The 22,321-nt window shown below is 41.7% G+C and overlaps 1 protein-coding gene across 11 annotated transcripts in view; it reads right to left on the minus strand.

Moving 5' to 3' along the window:
- Positions 1-12,182, minus strand: part of MADD (MAP kinase activating death domain) — an 853,817-nt gene extending 841,635 nt beyond the window's left edge. For 10 of the 11 annotated variants that reach the window (XM_078684455.1, XM_078684462.1, XM_078684460.1 and 7 more), the window contains exon 1: positions 12,005-12,182. The gene's annotated coding sequence lies outside the window, so the exon portion shown is untranslated. The remainder of the gene's footprint in view (positions 1-12,004) is intronic. The other variant, XM_078684463.1, reaches the window with a different exon arrangement.
- Positions 12,183-22,321: the final 10,139 nt, after the last annotated feature.

Genomic DNA, 22,321 nt, shown 5'->3' on the forward strand with positions numbered 1-22,321 from the left:
TTAAACTTACTGACCTTATTGCAAAGTTCTTGGTCTTAAAATAAAAAATACAAAGTATATTTTTCTAAAATTGGTCTGGGTTTCCTTCTTGAGTCGTGTGTCCATTATTGATCACTGCTATGCAATAAATGTCTTACACTCCTGTGTTAGGCCTAAAGGTTGCTCACTCACACGACCACTAATAATGCACTTTGAGTTTTACATTGAGCCCGATACACTTTTGGGGAACCCCTGGACTCTGTGCATGGTATAACCACTTAGTGGTTTTACCATATACAGAGCAGTTCCCTACAAATGTCGGAAATGCCCTTTCACTCGATGCCTCGCTCATGGTGAGCTCCCCGCTCTGCTTGCCCCCTCAACGTTGGGCGTACCCAGGGAAGGTCAAAGTTTGTATGTTGAAGATCCATCATCACCCTCCCATCTGCACCATTTAGACTGGCTTTGGGACTTTTCAGAAGCATGTTCCAGGAATTGTTCCAACTACACTGGTTGAGTGGAGTCTGTGTTCGGTTTCCTGTCTCTGACCTAAAGAAGGGAAGCCAAAGGTAACTCTGCATCAAGTTGGCAGAGGCAGGCGTAAAGTCGAGAAACACGCTTATTGAAGTATTGGGAGGCCATGTCCTGCAGATCCAGTCTCCACAAACTCTCAACTCACTCAGCTGGAGTTGGAAATCATGGGGAAGGAACATGGAACGGCGAGCCCTGAATGAATATAAACATAGTGTGACCATGTAGTAGATTGAAAATCTGAATGAGAAAGGGATTCTGCACTCGTGTTTGTACAATTTGAAACGTTTAGACGATAAGTGTGCTGTACCAGATTAGTGCCTGCCCACTGATACCTAAATCATGTATATGGCCCAGTGTTGTGACTCACTGGGACTCTGGTACGCACTACGTGAAATGAATTATTCCTTTAAACCATTATGTGCATTTTGTCTAATGCAATTTATTATGATTCCCAACAATATTCATCAATGTCATCAATTCTATGATACAAATTTTTCACACTGTCATTAAATTATACGTAACATAATTCAAACACAGGTTTACAAACAAAAAATAAATAAAAAGGAAAACCCAATGCATTTCGGGGCGACAATGCCCCTTCGTCAGGGGTCTGTGAAAAAAGGAAGGATACAAACAAGGAGAATATTAATCATACAAGCTAAACACTGTTTAAATCTTTTATATCAGCAAAATTGCGCTTTGAAAGCTTACCTAAATCCTAAGAGATAATCTGTACCCTGTGTCTACTTGATGTGAGCATTTCAAACAAACATCTGCGAAAAAACCAAAAACTAGGGTGTGTAAACATGTCCAATCCTATTAGCAATGTTAACCTATTGCACTAAAAGTTATTCAAACAACCTCACGACCATAAATTCTTTACCTGCAAGGACGTTGCTGGTAACCGTTCTATGATATGGAGAAAATAATAAAGAAGAAACCCAAATAACCATACATTATCAGAAATGAAATTCATGTGCATTTTTTCAAAAAAATATATATAACAAGGTGAAGCTCACCTGCGTGTAATGTGGAGCTAGCTGTCACGTAGAAAAAACCTGTGACAAACAAGCGACTAGGCGTCAATACACATATATATTCATAAGCTTGCGCTTCTAAGATGATACACATCCAAGATGTATTTACCTGCGAGTCTAAACGTGCAGGTTTCGATCTCGCTGCCTTTTTCACGTGTATGCTGTAAAAAATAATAATGAAAAGTCTGTCTTAATTCCGCAAGCTAAACCGAGATCCAAAAGGATGTGATTGTGCCTTATTCTAAATCGAAGCTTACCGTCCACTGAAAATCAAGTTCAGAAAAAGACCGTTCCTCCGCTGTCTCGTTTGTCAAGTGAAACCTCTACCGGACGCGATAGTCCTATCTTGCTTTTAACCTTCGTGTAGGTTAAACAATAGACATAGCTAACACACTACTAAAATCGCATCGATTGTTGTATTGGAAACGCGCCCCTCCATGAAATTCACACTCTTACAGCGAATGAGATTAAGAATCCCGAAGTACAAAAAACGTGAAAATCTTGATACTACAATTGTTGGAATTTTGTCTCCTTAACAGCTATTTTGTGTGGCAAGATAAGTACTACAATCAACTGACGGGGACAGCTATGGGCTTCCCGGGGGCATGTATATATGCGAATATATACATGGCAAAATTCGAATTGGATTACATTCTAGAAGATCCAACATGGCAGCAAGGCTTAATCTATTTTCGACGTTACATAGATGACATCTTTTTAATTTGGAGACGTCCAGAAACTGAACTTCTGCATAATATCAGTAGTCTGAATCTAGTGGATCCGAGAATTCAATTTACCTACAATGTAAGTCGCACAGCATTATCATTTCTAGATGTTCTTGTTGAAATTAAAGAAAATTCCATACAGACAAAACTATACAAAAAGCAAACAGACAAGAACACCGCTTTATTGTATTCTAGTTTTCACCCAGCTAGTTTGATAAACAATTTGCCAGTTTCTCAATTCATGCGGATTAAACGTATTTCATCTGATCCAGAGCAATGTGACAAAAGTTTACAAGAACAAAAACAGAAATACCTCGACAGAGGTTACCCGAAAAAACTGCTCGAGGCGCATTTAGAAAAAATAAAAACAACGCCAAGGACAGAATTACTGAAAAAGAAAACTAAAACTGTTAATACCAAAATGGTTTTTGTCTCAAAGTACTTGACTGCATCCAGAGACATAAAAAGGACTATCGCAAAAAGATGGGAGATTCTATTGGCTGAAAAAGATTTTGGTACACTATTTGAAAGACGTCCACTGTTTGCATATAAGAGAGCACAAAATTTAAGGGAACTCCTTAATAAACCAACTACATTGCAACAAGAATTGATATACAAAGGAACATCAAGGTGTTTTAATTGCAAAAACTGCAATAATGTGATTACTGGCAATATTCTATTACATCCTCGAACAGGAGAGAAGATCTTGCTTAGGCATTCCACAAATTGTGATTCGGAACATGTTGTTTACTCGATCAAATGCCCATGTGGGCTACTTTACATCGGTAAAACTGATAGAAAGATGAAGTTGAGACTCAGTGAGCACAAAAGCCGAATACGCAATAAAAGTCTAACGTCGCCTCTCACACAGCACTGGATCGAAAAAAATCACAATATTGCCCAGTTGCGTTTTCAGATCATTGAGTTAGTTCCACAGAGATTAGGCATGGACAATGTAAAGATACTTCTGCAACGAGAAGCTTTCTGGATTCGGAAATTACAAACGATGGTTCCGTCAGGATTGAATGATAAAATGGAGATGTCGTGCTTTCTTTAATTTGACTCGAGCAATACTCTGTATATTCAGAACCACACACAAAAATTCCTGTACTACATCAAACATAGATCACACAATAGTGACCACATAAAATGCTCACGGGATTGTCAAGGTAGGCGTTAGGGTTTCTAGTAGATTAATATCATGTACTCATAGATTGTAAATAGGCAGGAAAACAGCAAATGTTCATAACGCGAAATTATGCAGCAGCCGTATGTATTTGTTTTATTCATATTTTCACATGTATTTTCACATGGATTATGAAATGTGTTTAAATTGATGCATTAATTTGTGGTAAAACCCAAGATCTGGGTGTAATATTCATATGCACTGTAAGCTTTGATATTAGTGTTGTTAACTATAAGAACTAACCACACGTACATGCAGGGTAGTTTGAACCATCCCTCAAAGTTTCTATTTTTTCTTTGAAAAAGCTTTATCAAGCGTGAACACCGTCAACATCTCACGCTGTATTTTAGAATACAACATAGTTGAATTTTTTTCTTTGACGTCGTGAAAATTTCTTAGACGGCATTAGAATCTGTTTTTTCACGTTTTTTGTACTTCGGGATTCTTAATCTCATTCGCTGTAAGAGTGTGAATTTCATGGAGAGGCGCGTTTCCAATACAACAATCGATGCGATTTTAGTAGTGTGTTAGCTATGTCTATTGTTTAACCTACACGAAGGTTAAAAGCAAGATAGGACTATCGCGTCCGGTAGAGGTTTCACTTGACAAACGAGACAGCGGAGGAACGGTCTTTTTCTGAACTTGATTTTCAGTGGACGGTAAGCTTCGATTTAGAATAAGGCACAATCACATCCTTTTGGATCTCGGTTTAGCTTGCGGAATTAAGACAGACTTTTCATTATTATTTTTTACAGCATACACGTGAAAAAGGCAGCGAGATCGAAACCTGCACGTTTAGACTCGCAGGTAAATACATCTTGGATGTGTATCATCTTAGAAGCGCAAGCTTATGAATATATATGTGTATTGACGCCTAGTCGCTAGTTTGTCACAGGTTTTTTCTACGTGACAGCTAGCTCCACATTACACGCAGGTGAGCTTCACCTTGTTATATATATTTTTTTGAAAAAATGCACATGCATTTCATTTCTGATAATGTATGGTTATTTGGGTTTCTTCTTTATTATTTTCTCCATATCATAGAACGGTTACCAGCAAAGTCCTTGCAGGTAAAGAATTTATGGTCGTGAGGTTGTTTGAATAACTTTTAGTGCAATAGGTTAACATTGCTAATAGGATTGGACATGTTTACACACCCTAGTTTTTGGTTTTTTCGCAGATGTTTGTTTGAAATGCTCACATCAAGTAGACACAGGGTACAGATTATCTCTTAGGATTTAGGTAAGCTTTCAAAGCGCAATTTTGCTGATATAAAAGATTTAAACAGTGTTTAGCTTGTATGATTAATATTCTCCTTGTTTGTATCCTTCCTTTTTTCACAGACCCCTGACGAAGGGGCATTGTCGCCCCGAAATGCATTGGGTTTTCCTTTTTATTTATTTTTTGTTTGTAAACCTGTGTTTGAATTATGTTACGTATAATTTAATGACAGTGTGAAAAATTTGTATCATAGAATTGATGACATTGATGAATATTGTTGGGAATCATAATAAATTGCATTAGACAAAATGCACATAATGGTTTAAAGGAATAATTCATTTCACGTAGTGCGTACCAGAGTCCCAGTGAGTCACAACACTGGGCCATATACATGATTTAGGTATCAGTGGGCAGGCACTAATCTGGTACAGCACACTTATCGTCTAAACGTTTCAAATTGTACAAACACGAGTGCAGAATCCCTTTCTCATTCAGATTTTCACTATTACTGCCATTTAAGGGATCTAGCACCACACTCAAAAATGTCGTTTGACTCAATAGCTTCGATTACTGATAATCGTGCAAACACGAAGGCCTATACAGCTGATGAGGCAAGTCAAATTTATAAACTAATCAAAGAATCAAAGACTTTCGAAACACAAGGAGGATCAATTGAACAAAAATTAAAGCAACTCGAATATCTAACTAGACGCGAGTTAAATCAACGCCTACACGCGACAACCCTGATCCAATATCATCGGGTTAGAAGAATCCCCAGAGGGCTAAGATTGGCCATCAGGCCAATGTTATACAGGCTCAATAGTAATCCGAAATTTATGGAAAAATGGTTTGAAATTTTGAATAAGTGTTCATTGGATTTGATTTTGTTGCTGGTTGAAGAACTTGCCAAAACAATACGTGAATTAGAGGAGGAAATTTTTACAACTAAACGGGAATTATCAGAAAGATTGGAAGAGGATCAATGGAAAAGAATTCTGGAAGATATCAACATACGGCTAGATAAGTACGGAAAAGAGTTACAAGAAACCAAGCTGCGGAAGTTTAAACGCGATACTATTGATTATAAACTTAATGAAACATACACGTGGGCTGAGGTTTATGCAAAGAGGAGATTCACCGGCAGGAAACAACAGCCAGCTTCTTCAGATGATAGTGTGGTATCGGATAGTGAAATCAACATAGCACGTAAATCAATAATACCACAAGCATCACATCTAGCAGCCCAATCATCTAATGTCACTGAAGGCACATCAGGTAAACCATCCACTTCCTCTTTTTTAGAAAAGGACCAAGCATCCCGCAAACCACCGGATATATACCTTGCACAACTAGAAATAAGACAAGAAGAGGAAAAGGACAAAGAAAGGGAGAAAGAGAAAGAAAGGGAGAAAGAGAAGGAGAGAGAACAACTGAAAAAAACAGGATTACGGAGCCAAACGAAAATCTCGTAGTTAATATTTCAAAATATCCACTTTCTGAATTTGAAGAGAAACTCTTAAACAAGGGCACTTCATTTGTTAGGACATATCAATCAAATGAATTAGAGACGGAGATTTCTTTTTTTAAATTCATGAGAGTACTCAGATTGAAGTATTTTTTTAATATTGTAAATCCTATGGAAAAGACTGATGAAACGGACAGACCTTTCAAACCCAAAAGCCAGTTCATGGCACCAGTATCACACAAAAGTTTGGACACGTTTGAGACTTTGGTAAAAGCAGACTTGAACAAAATTAACTATAAACGGAAATTGAACAACTTGACCCGAGCAGAACAAAGCACCCTTAAACGACTAGCATTGAACAAGGAAATCATAATACAGAAGGCCGATAAGGGTGGAGGTCTTGTTATAATGGATATGGTGTTCTACACACGAAAGGGTGATGAACACGTGAACGACATCAACACCTATGCTAAACTTGAACAGGATCCAACACTCAAAATTGTTCAAGGATTGGATGAGATTTTGAATAAAGCTGAGGAATTGGAATGGATAGACAACACCACGAAGCGATATCTAAGGCAAATATACCCAAGGAGACCAAAAATCTACTTTCTGCCTAAAATACACAAAAGCATTGATGATCCTCCCTTTAGGCCGATAGTATCAGGCTGCTCATCGATATTTGAGAATTTGGGGATTTTCATTGACACGCACATGCAACCATTCATTCAAAACTGGCCAACATATCTACAGGATACATCAGACTTCCTCAGAAGTCTTGCAGATATGGACACGACAGGATGCATGGAATGGACTCTCTGTACCATAGATGTAACGGCGTTATACACGTCCATACCGCACAAACAAGGGATAGAGGCCATGGAATGGGCACTCTTGAAAACTGATAAAACAAATGAACAGAAAATCTTGATACTACAATTGTTGGAATTTTGTCTCCTTAACAGCTATTTTGTGTGGCAAGATAAGTACTACAATCAACTGACGGGGACAGCTATGGGCTTCCCGGGGGCATGTATATATGCGAATACATACATGGCAAAATTCGAATTGGATTACATTCTAGAAGATCCAACATGGCAGCAAGGCTTAATCTATTTTCGACGTTACATAGATGACATCTTTTTAATTTGGAGACGTCCAGAAACTGAACTTCTGCATAATATCAGTAGTCTGAATCTAGTGGATCCGAGAATTCAATTTACCTACAATGTAAGTCGCACAGCATTATCATTTCTAGATGTTCTTGTTGAAATTAAAGAAAATTCCATACAGACAAAACTATACAAAAAGCAAACAGACAAGAACACCGCTTTATTGTATTCTAGTTTTCACCCAGCTAGTTTGATAAACAATTTGCCAGTTTCTCAATTCATGCGGATTAAACGTATTTCATCTGATCCAGAGCAATGTGACAAAAGTTTACAAGAACAAAAACAGAAATACCTCGACAGAGGTTACCCGAAAAAACTGCTCGAGGCGCATTTAGAAAAAATAAAAACAACGCCAAGGACAGAATTACTGAAAAAGAAAACTAAAACTGTTAATACCAAAATGGTTTTTGTCTCAAAGTACGTGACTGCATCCAGAGACATAAAAAGGACTATCGCAAAAAGATGGGAGATTCTATTGGCTGAAAAAGATTTTGGTACACTATTTGAAAGACGTCCACTGTTTGCATATAAGAGAGCACAAAATTTAAGGGAACTCCTTAATAAACCAACTACATTGCAACAAGAATTGATATACAAAGGAACATCAAGGTGTTTTAATTGCAAAAACTGCAATAATGTGATTACTGGCAATATTCTATTACATCCTCAAACAGGAGAGAAGATCTTGCTTAGGCATTCCACAAATTGTGATTCGGAACATGTTGTTTACTCGATCAAATGCCCATGTGGGCTACTTTACATCGGTAAAACTGATAGAAAGATGAAGTTGAGACTCAGGGAGCACAAAAGCCGAATACGCAATAAAAGTCTAACGTCGCCTCTCACACAGCACTGGATCGAAAAAAATCACAATATTGCCCAGTTGCGTTTTCAGATCATTGAGTTAGTTCCACAGAGATTAGGCATGGACAATGTAAAGATACTTCTGCAACGAGAAGCTTTCTGGATTCGGAAATTACAAACGATGGTTCCGTCAGGATTGAATGATAAAATGGAGATGTCGTGCTTTCTTTAATTTGACTCGAGCAATACTCTGTATATTCAGAACCACACACAAAAATTCCTGTACTACATCAAACATAGATCACACAATAGTGACCACATAAAATGCTCACGGGATTGTCAAGGTAGGCGTTAGGGTTTCTAGTAGATTAATATCATGTACTCATAGATTGTAAATAGGCAGGAAAACAGCAAATGTTCATAACGCGAAATTATGCAGCAGCAGTATGTATTTGTTTTATTCATATTTTCACATGTATTTTCACATGGATTATGAAATGTGTTTAAATTGATGCATTAATTTGTGGTAAAACCCAAGATCTGGGTGTAATATTCATATGCACTGTAAGCTTTGATATTAGTGTTGTTAACTATAAGAACTAACCACACGTACATGCAGGGTAGTTTGAACCATCCCTCAAAGTTTCTATTTTTTCTTTGAAAAAGCTTTATCAAGCGTGAACACCGTCAACATCTGACGCTGTATTTTAGAATACAACATAGTTGAATTTTTTTCTTTGACTTCGTGAAAATTTCTTAGACGGCATTAGAATCTGTTTTTTCACGTTTTTTGTACTTCGGGATTCTTAATCTCATTCGCTGTAAGAGTGTGAATTTCATGGAGAGGCGCGTTTCCAATACAACAATCGATGCGATTTTAGTAGTGTGTTAGCTATGTCTATTGTTTAACCTACACGAAGGTTAAAAGCAAGATAGGACTATCGCGTCCGGTAGAGGTTTCACTTGACAAACGAGACAGCGGAGGAACGGTCTTTTTCTGAACTTGATTTTCAGTGGACGGTAAGCTTCGATTTAGAATAAGGCACAATCACATCCTTTTGGATCTCGGTTTAGCTTGCGGAATTAAGACAGACTTTTCATTATTATTTTTTACAGCATACACGTGAAAAAGGCAGCGAGATCGAAACCTGCACGTTTAGACTCGCAGGTAAATACATCTTGGATGTGTATCATCTTAGAAGCGCAAGCTTATGAATATATACGTGTATTGACGCCTAGTAGCTTGTTTGTCACAGGTTTTTTCTACGTGACAGCTAGCTCCACATTACACGCAGGTGAGCTTCACCTTGTTATATATATTTTTTTGAAAAAATGCACATGCATTTCATTTCTGATAATGTATGGTTATTTGGGTTTCTTCTTTATTATTTTCTCCATATCATAGAACGGTTACCAGCAACGTCCTTGCAGGTAAAGAATTTATGGTCGTGAGGTTGTTTGAATAACTTTTAGTGCAATAGGTTAACATTGCTAATAGGATTGGACATGTTTACACACCCTAGTTTTTGGTTTTTTCGCAGATGTTTGTTTGAAATGCTCACATCAAGTAGACACAGGGTACAGATTATCTCTTAGGATTTAGGTAAGCTTTCAAAGCGCAATTTTGCTGATATAAAAGATTTAAACAGTGTTTAGCTTGTATGATTAATATTCTCCTTGTTTGTATCCTTCCTTTTTTCACAGACCCCTGACGAAGGGGCATTGTCGCCCCGAAATGCATTGGGTTTTCCTTTTTATTTATTTTTTGTTTGTAAACCTGTGTTTGAATTATGTTACGTATAATTTAATGACAGTGTGAAAAATTTGTATCATAGAATTGATGACATTGATGAATATTGTTGGGAATCATAATAAATTGCATTAGACAAAATGCACATAATGGTTTAAAGGAATAATTCATTTCACGTAGTGCGTACCAGAGTCCCAGTGAGTCACAACACTGGGCCATATACATCATGTAGTAGATTGTACTAAATTGGGAATACCATAAAGGAAGGACAAACATCTTAACACAAAAGTAACGTGGTAGCTGCATGTATGAGAAATGAAAGCAGAAAGAATTGCAAGCTCAATACCCAAGACCAGCGCTTTTCATTACTTGTAGATTTTTGCTCTCAGACTGGAAGAGTAATTGTCAGAAAAAGTGCATTTTCAATGTCGACAGCAGGTATGCTTAAAGTGTTAGCAAATGTATTTTTGTTCCATATATTTCATTAATTAAGAAAGAACAGAAATATAACAAAGACAATGAAGAATAACACAAAGTAAATGTCCTGAGACCCAACAAATTTGAATGTCACGCGTATTAAAAAGCATCAAAAGGGTACAACTAAATATATATATATATATTCAAAGGAATCCCACTGCCATAAGTTCAAACTAAAATGTATAAAATCATGATTTTATATAATATTCACCAATGTACAAACAACAATGAAAGCAGTAACCAATTATGGTAATACCATATATCAGTCTTAGTGGTGCGAAAATGGGTATATATGAATAATGCAACGTGTAGGTCTTGAATATATATTCTATAACAAGGAATTAAAGAGACAAAAGAAAAGGTTGAAAAAAAGAGAAAAAACAAGAGATAGGGGTAGAAGGAAAAGAAAGGCACCATGGGGTTGTACAGCACAGAGTAGAAGTAGATACTTCCTGCTAAAAACAAAGAAAGCTGAATAACAGTGGGGCATGAAGGTGTCAGGTGTGTGCCAGAGGGATTGTGATGGGACAGGTGTCCTTGTGGAGAATGTTAAACGTGTGTACCCTCCTAAGGTAGGTAACCCGTGCTCAGCAAGCATGAAATGAAACATTATTCAGAGCTTTCCATTACAATTAAATACGTTGGATTGCTATCGTCAGAAGAAGATATAGCAAATCGATATCAGATCCCAAGGAAGGGGTGAAGACGTGTGGGTCGAAGAGGGGTGGATAGGGAGAAGGATACTTCAAAAATGGTAGAAATTGAAGAATGAACCTTCGGTGCAATAGATGGAGGGGTTTGCGTGTGAAAGCTGTTCGCATACACAAGAGTGTCAGTGTGTTTTCCTGGGCTGGAGGGGATGATGCATGGTGTGTGTTTCGCCAGGGATTCTAGATCTTCAAGTGAGAAGGGATCCAGGCTCTCGTGTAGGTGGCGGATGGAGCAGTGACAGGGTGGGGGGGAGACCACAGGGTGGGGGGCTGATGCATGTTGTCTGCTGGACCAGGGTTTCTAGATCTTCAAGTGAGAGGCCATCAGAGGAGGGGTCCAGGCTCTCGTGTAGGTGGCGGATGGAGCAGTGACAGGGTGGGGGGGGTGTAATATTGGGGCCACTCCTCCAGTTGCAGCTGGAGGGGGGCAGGGGGCAGGGTGACCCATGCAGCTGCCTTCAGGGCCCCTCTGGACTCATCAAAGTCTGAATAGAGGTCTCCAGCAGGGGGGGGTGGGGGGGCAAGTGACGTCATCAGGCTGCTGCAGCCTCCTCGGGGGCTCTAGATCCACAATGAAGGGGGGGGCAGAGCCTGGGAGGCCTTGAGCCCCGGGGTCAGGGGTGCAGGAGCGGATTGGATGAGCTGCTGCAGAGCTGGGGGGGGGGGTCCTCGGGTCTCGAGGTGCAGCGCTCGGGGGGGGGGGGGTGTTGCCATGTCTCTCGTGCAGCGTCTCTGGTTCTACTGTGCACCTTCGGGTAAAGTCCGCGCCTCGCACCAATGCATCAAATACATAAATACATATGTCAGGGGGTGCAGAGCCGGGGCGGGGGGGGGCGATACATCAGATGGCGCAGCCCCCACAGAGCAGCGCGCGCAGGGACAGGAGTCAGCCCCCCCCCCCCGTGCGCCCGGGGCCCTCCCCCGCCGCGGGGCCCGTCACTCACCCCGGTCCCGGCTCCGGCTCGGCTCGAGGCTCCTCACGCACCTCAGGCCCGGCTCCGAGCAGTTTGACAGCTGCAGCAGCGGGGAGGGGGCGGGGAGGCGACGCGCCCCTGACGTAGGGACGGCCCGGGTGGCGCTCGGCACCTGCGCTCCAGGCGGCGAGGTGGGCGGAGCCGCTACGCTAGAGAGGAGCGCGCTTACGTCTGACGCACCTGTGCAGCGCACACCGTCCCCGGCATCTTCCGCCTGCCTCGAGCCCAGAGTGACGGGCAGACACCCACTGGCAGAGCAGCATCTCGTGGTGACGTCACCTAAGCCCGCCCACCAAGGAAGGGCGAGGACGTGCAGCAGGTAAATACTGCGTCAGGGGCACGTGCACTCCAGGACGCACACAGCCAATCAGCAACCGGCAAGCGGCTCCATGGCCAATCCTGCGCGAGCCGTGCGCCCTCTGAAAATCTCCCTCCCCCTTCCCCAGGAAAAGCACAACTGACAGGTGCTGCCACAGCCAATTAATAGAATAGAAATACTTCAACCAATCCCGTTCCGCCGTACTTTCCCACAATCAGTGGATATGTTTTAAGGTTCCTAATTGGTTCCGGACACCTGAGTCCCTTAATTTATCATGCTGATGCATTTACTAGAGGTGGAAAGGGAATAAAAGCAATAATGCCCGAAGCAGGCAATAATACTCATAGCAGGCAACAATACTCATAGCAGGCAACAATGCACAGAGCAGGCAATAATACTCATAGCAGGCAACAATGCCCAGAGCAGGCAATAATGCTCCAGGCAATAATGCGCAGAGCAGGCAATAATGCTCCAGGCAATAATGCGCAGAGCAGCCAATAGTGCTAATACAACACAATAATTCTAATAGCAGACAACAATGCACATGAATTTCGGCTTTATCTGTTTTAAAAAAAAGTGTTTTTAAATGTGTGTCAACACGTTTATAAAATATCTGTTTTGTGTGTATATTTTTTATAGCCCTGAAGAAGTCCTGTAACGGACTAAACGCGTTGGCTGTTTCTCCTATAAGAAAAATGAATAAAGATCAAGTTTTAAGCTTCAAGAGTTTCTGATTGACTTCACTTTGGGAAAACGGATGTGAACATTTCAAATTTGTATATTCGCAATGTATAAAGACCGATAATTGAAAAATACATCTAAATTTGATCTATTAGAAGTGTGCGGAGTCATTGTTTGTATATTGAATTGGAAGTAATAAGGGGATTTGTTTTCTCTTACGCTTCGTGGGACATAGGGGATTGTGTCTCAGGCTACCAGCACCTTCATTTTTTTGCCCAGGATTTAAAGGGGACGTTAGATCAGTGCGGGATTTTGTGCTTTGATCCCCTTCTTTGTGGTTGTATTTTGTGAGTCACCCAGCATGATTAAGAAAACCCCCCTTACTTATAAAACTAAAAAAATAGTGTACTTGAGTTTCCCATTAGGAACTTTGAAGACAATCGGGAAGAACTCTTGGAGATCTCTTTAATAGTGAGAAAGGCACTACTCGTGCATTGGTGCCATCAACTATCAATGATGGACTTAAAAACTAGTTTGTGCCCCTAGAGAAATTAAAAAACAGAGCTCACCAAATGGTGGGATGGCGCCACATTTAAGAAATACTTGGAAAATAAACACATTCCAAGAGGGTTACAAATTCTCATCTTTCCCAACTAAGAGGATCTAAAGCCCAATCTTTTGGAAGAGTGGAAAGAGGGATTGCATCTGGCATCATACAGAATGATGGACATCCTAATTCGAAACTCTGAACGGAGAGTAAAAAAGATTAGGGAAGAAATATTGCCCCTGGAAAAAGAAATAAATGCTATTAACTTGCCAGATACAACACAGAAGAATTACGTGATTCTCAAAAAAGAGCTAGCCACTTATCAGTTGTACTTTAAAGGTAAAAAACAAAAAACAATAGAAAGAGACTAAAAAGATTACGACCAAGGTCGTATATTTACATTTGCACGTAAATATGATGATGTGGTGGCTAAGGAGCACCAGTTTCTGTATCTGAAAACAGGGCCCCAAGTATCTCATCTAGTAGCACTTCTCTTTCCTCGGCTTCATCAGTGGATAGTGATCCTGGTGAAGGTACAAGTTCCACCACCCCAAACATTAATCAGGCCTCAGATTTTTTACGAGATGTCCAGAGGTATCGCCTGGGCAACAAAAAGAAAGGGCTAAGCGACGAACTTGGAGGGGTGGCAAGAAACACCAGGTCAGTTACAAAAGCAAAAATGGGAAACAACAAGTAGCCTCCACAATTGAGATTGTGCACCACGATGTGGACAGTGCAGGATTAGATGTCGTCACTAACACTGTGAATGTGGTTAACTTGTCATCACGTGAATTTAATGAACATGAGACAGCAATATTCTGCAAAGGCTTAATTTATTGTATAACTGGCACACATGCGATGGACAATGTCCATTTGGATTTATTTTGTTTTGTACGAAAATTGAAATAAAAAAAATATTTTTCAGAACATCCAAATGTCCAGCCACCTGTTTTAAATAACACATGTGTCTCTGATTTCACAATATCAGACATCAATATCTCGCACATAATAGCAACGCTGGATGATGAAGAGGATATTGGTGACCTGGTTGCTTTTGCAAGAAGTCTTGACATAACTGAGGACACGTCAGTAGACAGTGGGCTTAGATAGGTCTAAATGTATTCCACTGAATTGTACTAGGACTATTATTGATGAATTTTTCATCAAGGGTAACACAAGATCTATACAATTTGGAAGACAGTCATCTCTTCAAATCTAAATGTTTACATAAACAAAACATCAGCAAAGATGAGAGGGCCTTCCTTCAATCTGTTCTTGGTGATCCATCCCTTGTCATCCGAGAAGCTGACAAGGGTGGAAACATTGTTATAATGAATGCTCAAGACTATACAAATGAAATCCTCAGACAATTAAGCCAGACAGACTGCTATGTTAAATTACAATCTAATCCTATTAAGATGGTTGAGAGTAAAATCAATGGTAGACTGGTTGATCGGCTTGAATCAGGTCTATTGTCTGACCTAGAGTATCGATACCTACTAGCTAACAACTCAAGATTTCCGTGCATTTATGCATTGCCAAAAGTGCACAAAGGGGGAGTATTTCCCCCAGGCAGGCCCATAATATAGGGCAATGGAGGGCCGACAGAACATCTAGCTGAATATGTAGACTCATTCCTTCAACCTCTTGTACAGAATCTACCCTCATATTTGAAAGATAGTAAGGAGCTTCTTTGCAAGTTGGAGGATGTAATATGGGAAAAGGATTTCTTCACGTTCGTAACTATGGACGTGGAAAGTCTATATACATGCATAAGGTTAGAAAAGGGCCTTGAATCTTTGAAATATTTTTGTTCAAATGAAATGCCTGCCATTTAGAGCACACTCAAATGTTGTTGATGATGTCTGAATTAATCCTGACTCAAAATGTTTTTTGTACGAGAAGAGTTGGTTCTTGCAGAAGCATTATAGAAGTGGTTCACCAGGTTCTTGCAAGAACGGTGCAGATGGCTAAATACTTTGCATAATTTTGTATTAATTAGGACATTGGAACAAATGTAGTATAACTCTAAAGCATAAGTATGCCAATCACTGAAATATTAATTTGTTTAAAGCATGCAAATCACTGAAAAGGAGATTTGCACTTAGCATGCGATCGCTGACAAACTTGTACCAAGCGTGCAGAATGCTGAGATATGGATATGAACCAAGCGTGCAGATCACTGAGAAATGGACTTGCACTAAGTGTGCAAATCGCTGACAAATTTGCCCAAAGCGCACAAGTCGCTGAGATATAGGTTTGTACTGATCGCGCAAATCGCTTCAATGTAGACTTGCACCAAGCGTGCAAATCGCTGACGAGTGTGCTTAAGTAACCAAAGTTCAGAGCTGGACAAGAGACAAGAAATGCTGTACATTAGAGAGCCGCTGGGGGCAGTACTTCCGGGAAAAGCTCTATCGTCATTTTTGGGAAGAGAAGAGCAGTATTATGTAAGATGGAGCCAAAGAGAAGCAGTGACTTAGTTATCAGAGAAGCGCATAGAGTTGTAGGGTATTCATGGTGGACGAGAAGTGTTAGTACATAAGCAGGTAACTGTCTTTTGAAAAGGAAGCCAGCTAGGAAATACGAAGGTTTGATCAGTTGCTAGGCAACTAGTGCAACCGACGATACAGGTAAACTGAGGAAGAAAGTAAGCTTTTCCGTTTTCTTCTGAAAAATTTCCACAGAGGATACGGAGAAATTTGGGGGCATATTAACAAGGATGAGCAATATTTATCGCTAAATGCGCTTAGAAAACTTTTTTTATCGCTGCCTATCGCCGGATATTATTGCAGAGATAACATGCTATTAGCAACGTTTATCTCCAATGCGATAAAATATCCGGCAATAGCGGCTCAATGCGAGAATATCGCTGGAAATCCAGCGATATTCTCGCATTAATGCCAGTGGGCGCTTAATGTGATAATCCAGCCCCCATTGACTATACAGGTAAGTCAACTTTTTAGCAGCCGTTAGAATCTAGCGATAATCGCGTTTAGCGCAATTTTTTTTATCACTTCGCCTGCCTTGTTAATAGGTGATAGCTGTGTTAGAGACTGTTTTCAGTCCCTAACAGTTTGGGTACACCCACTTTGCATGTCATTAGCGATATATATCGCTGACATGCAAAGCGGGCTCCAAACCTGTAGCTACCGCCTATAAGCTGTCGCTAACTGCTAAAAACTGATAAAAATATCACCGCTTTAGCGGGAAAAAGTCCCACTAAAGTGGTGATATTGCCCTTGCTAAAATGCCCCAAAGTTCTCACTTTGTACATTCACTTACAAGTAAAAGTAAATTAAATCGTCAGTTTGCGCTTTTGAATGCAACAAATTGGTTTGAGCTTCTAAAGATGATGATTTGCTCCCTTGTCCCTTGTTCCAAGGAGTTTGCTGCATGAAGAAAGTATTATGATCTGGAAATCCGATCTCATCCGATCCTCCTCACCAGTTATGTAGTGAGGACACAAGGCAGTTTGAGATGGAGATAGTAGACGTTTAATCAGCAGGAGTACATCCATCCATGAAGGGGCACTGGAGCAACTGACAGATGGAATCACAGAGCTACAATGACCTCACAGCATTCCATGTTTCTATTTTACACATCACCACACTTAGGGCCAGATGTAGGTAAATATCATTTACCGATTCTAAAATACCAAATTTTACCGATTCGGTATTTTAGAATCGGTAAATGATATGTAGCTAATGATTCGGTAAATTTTACCGAATCGGTAATATTCGGTATTTACCGATTCAGTATTCCCCATTCATTCCTATGGGCCTGGAGGCCCATAGGAATGAATGAGAATTACCGATTCGGTAAATACCGAATCGGTAATAGGGGGTAGATTTACAAGGGTGGCAGGGTGTCACATTGACACCCTGTTGCACCCCTGAATAGTGCCCTAAGGGCATGTATGTCTGCCACATGGCACTGAATAAAAAGCAAAAAATTGCTTTTTAAAAGGTATTCGGAATTTACCACCAATAGTTGGTAGTAAATAACGAATCCTTAAATGTAAAAAGCACTCACTTGAGTTAAGGATTTGGTAATTTACCGAATCGGTATTTTAAGAATTTGGTAATTTACCGATTCCTTAACTTACCGATTCGGTAAATTACCAAACCCTACAATTTGGCCCCTACATCTGAAAAGCCTAATTCCGGTCGGTAACGGCCGAAATTCTGTAATTTTGGCCATTACCGACCGGAATTAGGCTTCCTACATCTGGCCCTTAGTTTTTGAATTGGTTCTTAAAAAGGTTGCTGTTTGTTCAATTTGACCATTGGTATGTTCAGGTGGTGGGACTACTGTGGAGGGGGGGTGTTAGTGCGGATATTTAGTATGGGAGGTAGGTTTGTGACTTGAAGGAAAGATTGCTCAATTTTAGCGATTAGGTTGGAGGGTGATCTTTTGGAGCTTGGCACCTTTACTTAACCTATTTTCTCTTCCTGTAAGATCACAGACCGCCTCCATAACTGTATCCTGCAAGTCCACTGGCAAATCCTCTGTGGTAATGACCGGGTACAACCTGACAACGGGCTCTGTAGATTGTAATTCAAATTCAGCTTCGGCTGCCTGAATTTCAAATTCCTACCCCATTTTGCGCGCAATAGTGACGCAGTTAAGTCTGCAAAGGAGACCTCATCCTAGGAAGTTTAAGGGCTAGAATCGGAAATCACTAAATGGTCTTTTTTTCTGATGTCTATTTGTACTGGTACAGGGCAGTAATTTGGTTGGTACACAGTGGAGTTGTAATGCCTGTAGGAGAGTAGGATCTGCTTACTATGGTTACCCGCACTTTTTGCTGGTGTTTCACTGTTTTTCGACTTTAGTCTAGCTGGGGCCTTGCTATCAAGGACCCCAGCCTAGCTGCTTCCTCTCTAAATTGATTGCATTTACATTAGGTACACTCCAGGTATGTTACTGGGTTACCCCTGTGAGTCCCTAGTATATGGTACCTTAGGTACTAAGGATATAGGTACCTCTGAGGCCTACCAGGGGCTGAAGCCTGTATTATGCCACCCCTGGGAAACCTTCCAAAATGGCACCACAGGTCTGCACTTGCAGCCGGAGAAAGATGGTGCATGCACCCCTTAATAAGATATAGGTTACCTACATCTACCATTAATCACTGACACATATAAAACTATCAGTCACCCCTATGGCAGGCCTTATCCATCCTGAAGGCAGAGTGCTTGGTTTTGTGTGAGAGGGTGCCCATGCATGAGCAGGACCCCTCTGCAGCTTTCGGAATCTATTCTCTGAAGCTGTTCTGTGGTGCAGCCAGACCATATACTCTTAAGTGCATTATAACCTCACAGTTAATGCTAACTTTGGAATGGCTGCATGGAAACATTTCGTGTTTGGTGTCAAACACTTTGGAATCCTATCCTCCCCCTGGTGTTGGTGGTAGAATTCTACCCTTCTAGAGGGAGAAGACATGTACACACTGGTCTGCCCGGTACTAGTTTAACGAGCCCCAGCATCATAAAATGGATGCTGCAGCCACAGACACGAGTCTGGCCTCCTGCTGCTCACCGCAACTCTGGCAGGGGAGGCCTGGACAATAGGTTTCCTGTCACAGTGAGGTGTAACGACCTTCCAGACAGGCTTTTGTGTATTGGGTGGGGGTGGGTGCACTCTGAGAGTGCTTTTCAGACAGCACTGGGGGCACATTTGGTGTCCCTGTGCATAGCCCAGTTCAAACCGGTTGCAGGGTCTACCAGCCCCTGCTCAGGCGCGAAACTGAATAAAGGAAATGGGTGTAGCCACCCCTCTTTCCAAACCCTCTCATAGGTGGATCCCCAGAGTATGTCCAACCCCTTTTCTCAGTATAAGTAAGGGAACCCTGGCAATAGGATTTTAGATTACACCTGGATGAAACTCTGATACTGGATCCTGGAACTTCAACACTCTACTCAAGACTAGAGGACGGAAGAATCTCACCTTGGGGTCAAGTAGTGACTCCCCTGTTCAAACAGGCAACAACAAAGCATCTTGCCGGTCTACATTTACGAAGCTCCCGCCGGACTCCAAAGTATTTGCAACTTAGGACATGGACTTCCAGACTTCTCAGAGGCCGACACGAGATGCCAGCAAAGCTGAGACCTGCAGCCCTCACGAGTGACGTGGGACGGGAACTCCTGGACACCGTGTACATTTGCTAGTGCATCGACTTCCTGAGCTTTCCTGAAGTTGTGCATTGGGCTATTTGTATTCCAAGCCCCGAGCACCATCTGCATCGAAGATTGTGGGCCTACACTCCACGAGTGTTCCATGAGCCCACTTCAAGCAATTCTGCTCGAGGCCCCTTAGCGATCCCTGGTCTGTCGACTGGTGGGTCCCCACGAAGGTAACTCTTCTTTTCCTTGGGCTTCCCTGGTTGCTCCAGATGTGCCCTGACTCCCCACCAAAGGCTGAGTCCCTCAGACCTTGCTGGTGTGCACGGAAGCCAGTCTCTGCTTTCTGCGTGGGATGCTGATGCCAAGGCTTGTTGGGTCCAATCCAGGCACCAACACCGCAGCACTTGACATCCTTTGTGGGACAGCTCGAATCTAGCGTCTGGTTGCTGTCGACACCTCCTGGTCCTCGTGGCTGAAGAGTCAAGCTTCACCTTCTTCACCTGCAAGCACCCGACATCGGTGGGCATCTGCTCATCGCCTTCCTGGTCACTGGCTAGTGAACCAGACTCTGTCCCCTCTGCTTTCAGGTTTACTCCGGACACTTTTCACTTGGTCGCCAGCAGCACTTTTTGCAGCATATCGCCAATGAAACCAACGACGAAACCCGACATCAAAAGAACACCTATGCACCCGGCTTCCCTGGGTGAGGCAACTCAAGTACTCCTGTGCTCCTGTGGGTGTAGACTCTAGACCCTCCTAGTTCTCAAAGAGTTTGCTCCAAGTCCTCTTCTAAGTGTCCTTTATCTTTCAAATTCCAACCGCGACTTTCCCCATGGAAGTTAAGGGTGATTTGCGTCTGTGTTTAGACACTGCACGCGTCCCCCATGGGTCCCCTGTGTCACTACCTTGAGTGGTTCCTGGTGGCCCCAGTGGTTCTAAAGGCTCTAGGCCTTGTATCTATGTCAGTCGTCGTTCTTATACCACTTTCTTAATATATGGTTTGGTACGCCCCTAGGGCTCAGCGTATATTGTGCTAATTTACTGTGTGCTAATAAGTTCACTGAATGACCTTTTGCCTCTAGCCTCATAAAGAGACTAGTGTGATGTTTTTAGAATAAATACATATATTTTATATATATACCTGGTGTGGTTCTCCTTTCATTTGGTCATTCACGAGAATATAGTCTGGTAAAACAAGCTGCTTTACATTCCTTTGAGACTTAGCCTGAAGGCTGCTCTCCACAGCTACCACTAGGATAGCTTTCTATATAGGTTGTCTTTAACCTATCACCTTTAAAGGGTTGTTTGGACTGGTGCAAGGTGCCCACTAGAATAGGAACCTTTGGGCCCGAACTAACTTAAGACAAAATCCTAAACTTACTACCATTTCGGTATTCACAGAAGTTTGAACTCCTAACTTTAGGACTCCTAAACTGAGAATAATCCTAACTTTAAGACTTTCGATATTCACAGAAGGCATTTAGGAGTCCTAAAGTTAGGAGTCCTAACTTCTGTGAATACCGAAATGAGTAAGTGCCTTCTGTGAATACCAAAATTGATGCAGTTGGCTAAGCCACATGCACATGTGTAACCCTTTCTTTGCCGCCATTACCCTAGCTGGAGTACTTTCAGGAGGAAGCTTCTCTTCCTCATTTACATCCTTCTCTTTCTTTGACAACTGTTTCACCATTTGCCTGCTTCAGCTACACTGCGCACTACTGGAACTACCTCATGTCCTTGAACCTCCTGGTGTATGTTAACCCCCTCCAAGTTAGGTGCCACATCTCTGGTTGTGTGTACTACGCTTCCAGCACTAGATACCTGAATGTTGCTGCCACCATCTGAGCTGGACTCCCCCTCCAACTCAGCAAAGCTCAATCTCTGAGCTACACACCTTTCTTGTTGCTGGGCTGAAAGCCTTATGGCCTAAAACCCCTCGAGCTCCAAATCAAGTTTCCTTATTATCAAGTCATGCTCAAACTGCCTTTTCTTTTCTTCCCGGGCTAATTTCCTAGCTTCTAGCTCCAGTTGTACATTCAGTCTTGCCATCTCCATTTCATGTATCCTGGTCTCCCTCCTGTCTGCCAACTCCTCTTGCGACAGACCTCGGGCAGAAACACTGCTACCCAACGGGGAGGTTGCACCCCTCCTTTCTGGACCCAGTGGTCCTTCCAGCTGCTGTTCTGCATCCTCAAATTCACTCTCATTTCCAGGGGCATTCCTTGCCTCGACCCAGGCCCTCAGCACCTTTTGGAACTGCTCCCTTCTGGAGAGTCCGGTCATGGAAATTTTTTAATTTTTGCAGAAGCTCCTGAGCTGTTTGTTGGTGTAATTTTCTAGTTTCTCCCAATCAGAGTCAATAGATGAAATGGATGCTGCCTTTTCCCTTCTCACTGAACCAGGCAGGACTTTTCTTTAAAAATGGAGATCCCTCAGCAAAATAAAAATCAATAAGTATGTGGCTGCGTTATTGGTCTGAATTCACTGCGTGGTGTTCACCAATTACTGTATATAAATTACAAATAAAATTCGAAATCCTCACAGCTGCCTCCAATGTTAGAATTGGGGGTCTCTGGTTGGTACAGGTAAGGACTTGTGACAAGCACGGACCC

This window comes from Lissotriton helveticus, chromosome 3_2 (assembly GCF_964261635.1).
Source record: "Lissotriton helveticus chromosome 3_2, aLisHel1.1, whole genome shotgun sequence".
Taxonomy (NCBI): Eukaryota; Metazoa; Chordata; class Amphibia; order Caudata; family Salamandridae; genus Lissotriton; species Lissotriton helveticus.